Below are 6663 nucleotides of genomic sequence, written 5' to 3'. Positions count from 1 at the left end.
ACAACAGTTTGTACATTGGGTCGTGATTAAACCTTAGACAATATATATACAATACGTCAGATAAATCGTAAGACACATGTACACAATACGTCGAGATAACTTCAAAGACAATAGTTGTACAATGGGTTGTGATTGAGTCTTAGACAATATATTTACAATACGTCAGATATATCGTAAGACACATGTACACAATACGTCGAGATAACTTCAAAGACAATAGTTGTACCATGGGTTGTGATTGAGTCTTAGACATTATATTTACAATACGTCTTGATTATTCCAGTGTGATGTATTTAACTATATATATGGACTACTAACGTTGGTCTGCTAACATTAAACTACTAAAGTTGGACTACTAACGTTGGACTGCTAACTTGACAACTTAAATAATCAACACGTAAATAAAAATATGATTTGAATATATTTATCATACTTTGATATATATGTATATATTTGTTATAGGTTCGTGAATCGATCCGTGGCTAAGTCTGATTTTCGACGAATTGAAAATTTGTGAAAGTGAGTTTCATTACTCCCTTTTTATATATTTTTGGGCTGAGAATACATGCGCTGTTTTTATAACTGTTTTACAAAATGGACACAAGTACTAAACTATATTCTATGGTTGGATTACGAATACCGAATATCGCCCCCTTTTTAGCTTGGTAGCCTAAGAATTAGGGAAATGGCCCCTAATTGACGCGAATCCTAAAGATAGATCTATGGACCTTGACACGTCCCATTCGGGTTACGAATGCTTTAGTACTTCGATTGATATATACTGATTGCGACGGCCGGTATATAGCATGCAGATTGCGAAATGCCTGTATGCGGGGGATATTCTATATGCATCCTGTTAGTTCGGTTACCAAGTGTTCACCATATGAATGATTTTATCTTTATACAGATTGCGAAATGCCTGTATAATGATTATGGAAATGAAAATGAAAAATGAAAATCTTGTGGTCTATTAAATTGTTAGAAATGAATATTTATGATAAACTAATGAACTCACCAACCTTTTGGTTGACACTTTTAAGCATGTTTATTCTCAGGTATGAAAGAAATCTTCCGCTGTGTATTTGCCCAATTTAAAGATATTACTTGGAGTCATTCATGGCATATTTCAAAAGACGTTGCATTCGAGTCGTTGAGTTCAACAAGATTATATTAAAGTAAATGACAGATTAAATCATTTATAGTCTGATTATATTGTGAAATGGTATGCATATTTGTCAACTATCGTTGTAATGAAAGTTGTCTTTTAAAAACAAATGCAATGTTTGTAAAACGTATCATATAGAGGTCAATACCTCGCAATGGGACCAAATGTTATTGTATTCGTCCATATGGATTTGGACGGGCCACTACAAAAGGGTAATATTGTCTCTTAAGACTTTTATTCGGAATTTCGGAAAATATAAGATAGATAGGAGTGCTGATATTTTTGAGAAGCACTTTCGAACTTTTATCCTTTGGAGTGATAAGCATTTGTGGTCAAGTTCTTCTTTGGCGTTTCTCTTTATAAGTTCTGCTCCTTTTTCAGAACTTTGAAATTTTTTATTTTATTTTTTTTTGAGATTTTATCTCGAGAAACTTTTTGCCGGTAAACTTTTTCAAGACCTTTGTCATGATACTTGAGAGGTTTATAACATCGGGTTTTTGGGAGGAATCTCATTTTCTGGATCTTCGAGTGATAGTAAAGATGATGTGGATAGGGTGGTGTGGTAGAAGTAGTGAAGGTGTGAAAGGCTTATTTTGACAAATGGCTAGCTCTTCTGATTATAACCGAATCACATTTCATTACTTGGAAATGCAGATCTAGAGCAAGTTCTGATTCTGAGCACAGACATCGGCACTCTCAACGGAAAACAGCGAAGCATTCAAGATGAATGTTGGTCTTAATTGGGTGCCTCACCATAATCAATTTAGGTCTATAATGCCTAGTCATGCAATGCTCTATTAGAGATTTGGTTCGTCCCAACAAGATTTTTTCCTTACTTAAGCCTTAATTTTATTTACAAACGTTTTAGGTTTTCAAAAATACTTTTTCGAAAAGGCTTTCTCTTGTTAAAAATTTTGAAATTTGGCTTAAGAACTTGGAATCTTCATAATGGGTTATTTTAATATAGCATAAAAAGTTTATACCAACATCCCACACTTAGACGAACATTGTCCTCAATGTTTCCAGTGTATCCCTGATAATTCTAAAAATGAACACATATTTCATAGCATTATCCTTCCAGAAAGACAAGCTTTTAGTTGCAATTGTTCTATTTTCAAGTGATAATTGTTTAATTAATAAAATAAGAAGACAGAAGACTGAAACGGCGATTTGAAGACGCAAATGACCAGAATGCTCAAACGTACAAGTTACAATCCAAGTGGTTCAATTTATTGATGAATAACGTCTAAATATTGATAATAGTACAAGTCACGGAACGCAAAGTACAAGATATCTAAGCATACGAAAAGACGTTCGAAAATCCGGAATCGGGACATAATCCGAGTAACAACGTACAACTCAACAGAGCTAAAATTACAAGTCAACTATGCACAAGAATATAATATAATATATATAATTATATAAAATTATATATACTATATTATATATATTAAAATATGTCGGCAGCTCACGTTTTGAAATCATTTTGAGCTGGACAGACTGGCCATGCGATCGCATGGCCATGAAGAGTAAATCCCATGCGATCGCATGGCCCCAAAAGTCTGGCCAAGTCTATAAATTGACACGAATTCTGGCTCGAATGGTACACCATATTATTCTTTCTCTCTTATTCTCTCAATATATATTTATATAATTTTAATTTTAATTTAAGTTTAATAATAATTGAGTTATTGTAACGAATATTTTATGACTTTTTAAGTCGAAACTCTGTCCGTGTAACACTACGCGATTTATAATCATTGTAAGTTACGTTCAACCTTTTTAAATTAATGTCTCGTAACTAAGTAATTATTATGTTAATTTGAGCTGAAGTAATCGTGATGCTGGACTAAATATTAAAGATGGGGTTATTGAACTTTGGACCATAATTAGGGTTTGGGCAAAAGACCGACACTTGTGGACACAGGACTATTGATTATTAATGGACTTTATATTTGTTTAACTGAATGACAGTTCGTTAATTTAATATAGAGATTTACAATTTGACGTATTTATAAATAACCACATACGCCTTATTGGATATGATGGGCGGGATATTTATAAATACTAATAATTGTTCATTTGACTGGACACGGGTATGAATTAATAATCAATAGACTCATTAAAACAGGGGTGGATTATATACAGTGACAACTGGTATAATTGATAGCATAGTATTAAGACCTTGGACTACATACAGTCGATATCCTGGTGTAGTTATTAACAAAGTATTAAGACCTTGTTACAGTTTGGATCCCTAATTAGTTGGAATATTTGACTTCGGGTATAAGGGTAATTTGACGAGGACACTCGCACTTTATAATTATGACTGATGGACTATTATGGACAAAAATCAGATAGACATATCAAATAGTCCAGGACAAAGGACAATTAACCCAGGGTAACAAATTAAAATAAGAACGTCAAACGTCATGATTACGGAAGTTTAAATAAGCATAATTCTTGTATTCTATCGCAATTTTATTTATTATCGCACTTTTAATATTCGCAATTTTAATTATCGTCATTTAAATATTGTTATTTATTTTACGCACTTTAATTATTGTCATTTATCTTTACGCTTGACTTAAAAATTGACAAACCGATCGTTAAATGGTAAAACCCCCCTTTTATAATAATAATAATACTACTTATATATATATATATATATATATATATATATATATATATATATATATATATATATATATATATATATATATATATATATATAGTTGTATAAATATAACTGTACAAAAATATATAGTACGTTTTCAATCTGTATCCCTGTGGAACGAACCGGACTTACTAAAAACTACACTACTCTACAATTAGGTACACTACCTATAAGTGTTGTAGCAAGGTTTAGGTATATCCATTCTATAGATTAATAAATAACTTGTGTAAATTGTATCGTATTTAATAGTATTTTGTTTCAAAATTAATATCTATTTCGTACCCCTTCGCTTTGACAACAAATATTTTTGGCGTCGCTGCCGGGGAACAACACTATCCGAAAGCGGAACGCTATACTATTTTTGTAAAAATATAATTATATATAAATTTTAAATATATATATATATATATATATATATATATATATATATACAAGTAATAATAAAATAATAGAAAATATATATATTTATTTTTTTAGATTTTTTTTTATAAAATAAAAAAAATACTTTTATTTTTAAGATTTTAAAATATAAGTTTATTATATTTTATATAAATATTTTCTATAATTTAAAATCAGAAAATTAAAATCAAAATAAAAAAAAATATAGAATGGGGCCGAAGCCTGTCGAAGCCTAAATTCATTTCTGGAATCCCAGGCCATGCGATCGCATGACCCAAAAGACCAAAACTCATGGGATCGCATGAGCTGGTCTGACAGCTGAACCTAGTACGCATTAATTGTAAAATTAGGGTTTATAATTAATATTAATTAATTTAATTAGGGTTAGTTTAATTAATTAGTTTATATTTTTAGTTTTAATATTTATTTTGTATTTTTAAGTTTAATTATTATTATTAAATATATAGAATAATATTTTTATAAACTAATAATATAAAAATAATATTTTTTATATAAAATTTTATTTTTATCAATTTTATTTTATATCTTTTATTATTTTGTATCTTTTTATTCGTTGAGCTCGTAATTTTAGTTTTAGTTTCATTATTCGCCTTAGTTTAATTTTTAGTTTTTAAGTTTTGCTGTAATTTTCCTTAAGATCTTTTTCTTAGAACTAGATTTTAAAAGCCTTAGAATTTTACGACATCGCTTTTCGCTTTTAGTATTTTATAAATTTTAGTGCCTTATAAGTAATTGTCGATTTCCTTTTTAGAATTGCATTTTTAGTTCCTTTAGATTTAAGACTTTAGTCGCAACTTTTAATTTTTAAGTTTTTAGACGCTAAGCTTTAAACGTAAAATTTTAGTTTCTAAGTTTTAGATTGTTTTTCGACGTTTATTTTTCGACTTTTTGTTTTTCGACGCGCTTTTTCTTTTTCATTTTTACGCTCTAGTTTTTAGGACATAGATTTTTATTTCAAAATTTCGACGAAAAATTATTTTAAGCAATTAAATCAATAAACCCCAATTTTCTGGTTCGTAGTAATAGTTGGATTTGTTAGTGGCGAGTTGTGGATTTCCGATTTAAAGGGTCCTGGCTACCTGCTGCATCTTTTGGCTATTCGAAACGTGGGCAAAATCAGAAAAGTCTATTAATTTGATAACTTATATAATTTTTGTATTTATAACTAATAGGATATTCAGTGAATGCACCGAGCGAAACATTCACCACCTTTCATACATTCACCACCTGTAACTCGATTAAGACATCTAGCCAATATTGTCGCCGTGGATTTTTCTTTAGAATCATCCTCTAGTCGAACAAGTACTCCAATTCAAATTTTCGATAATCCATTTTTTGAACCCGACTTCACAATTGAGGACCCGGAGGATATTCAAGGACAATTCAGAGATCCTGAACCACTAATCATTCCTCCTGAACCACAAATTATTCAAACGGAGGTTATCGAGGAAGAAACCGTTAAATCAGAATCTTCTAGTGATTCGGATTCAACTATTCAAGATATGGCAGATCCAGAACCTCAAAGTATGGAAGACCGAATGAAAGCCACACGTACGGGCCAAGGTCATGCCATTAATCAGCCAGAAGTTAGACCGCCAGATTTTGAAATCAAAGGACAAATCCTACACATGGTCACTAATCAATGCCAATTCGGTGGTATAGCAAAAGAAGATTCAAACGAACATCTTTGAACTTTTAATAGGATTTGTACTCTATTTAAAATCCGAGAAATTGAGGATGAAACGATCTATCTTATGTTGTTTCCTTGGACTTTACATTGGGAAGCCAAAGATTGGTTAGAATCATTACTCGAAGAAGCGATTGATACATGGGTTGTTTTAGTTGAGAAATTTCTTCAAAGATTCTTTCCGGCATCTAAAGCCGTGAGACTTCAAGGAGAAATTGCCACATTCTCACAAAAGCCAAATGAAACGTTATTTGAGGCGTGGACAAGATTTGAAAAGATGTTGAGAGGATGTCCTCAACACGGTTTAGATACTTTTCAAATAGTTCAAATATTTTATAAAGGCGTCGACGTCGCTACAAGAAAAGACATCGACACAGCCGCTGGTGGTTCCATTATGAAGAAAACCGCTACCGAAACTCGCAAGATTATTGATAATACAGCCTCCCACTCACATGAGTGGCACCAAGAAAAAGATATCTTACATTCATCCAAAGCGGCTAGAGCCGATTCTAGCCATGGCTTTGATTCCATTTCTGCAAAGCTAGATTCTTTCGAGAGACAAATGGAAAAGATGACTAAAGATATTCACGCAATACGAATCAGTTGTGAGCAGTGTGGAGGACCACATTTAACAAAAGATTGTCTCAGTGTTGAACAAACAATGAAACAAAGAGAAAATGTTTCATACATAAACCAAAGGCCGGTAAATAATTA

At 31.4% G+C, this 6663-nt stretch overlaps 1 non-coding gene across 1 annotated transcript; it reads right to left on the bottom strand.

Annotated features, from left to right (window-relative positions):
• Positions 1-6148: 6148 nt before the first annotated feature.
• Positions 6149-6255, bottom strand: LOC139903043 (small nucleolar RNA R71). The gene has a single exon (XR_011777891.1). It is a non-coding gene; the product is annotated as a small nucleolar RNA R71 (small nucleolar RNA).
• Positions 6256-6663: the final 408 nt, after the last annotated feature.

The sequence above is a fragment of the Rutidosis leptorrhynchoides genome, chromosome 3 (assembly GCF_046630445.1).
Source record: "Rutidosis leptorrhynchoides isolate AG116_Rl617_1_P2 chromosome 3, CSIRO_AGI_Rlap_v1, whole genome shotgun sequence".
Classification (NCBI taxonomy): domain Eukaryota; kingdom Viridiplantae; phylum Streptophyta; class Magnoliopsida; order Asterales; family Asteraceae; genus Rutidosis; species Rutidosis leptorrhynchoides.
Note: the sequence above shows the minus strand (reverse complement) of the source record. Positions and strands in the feature narration are given on the sequence as shown.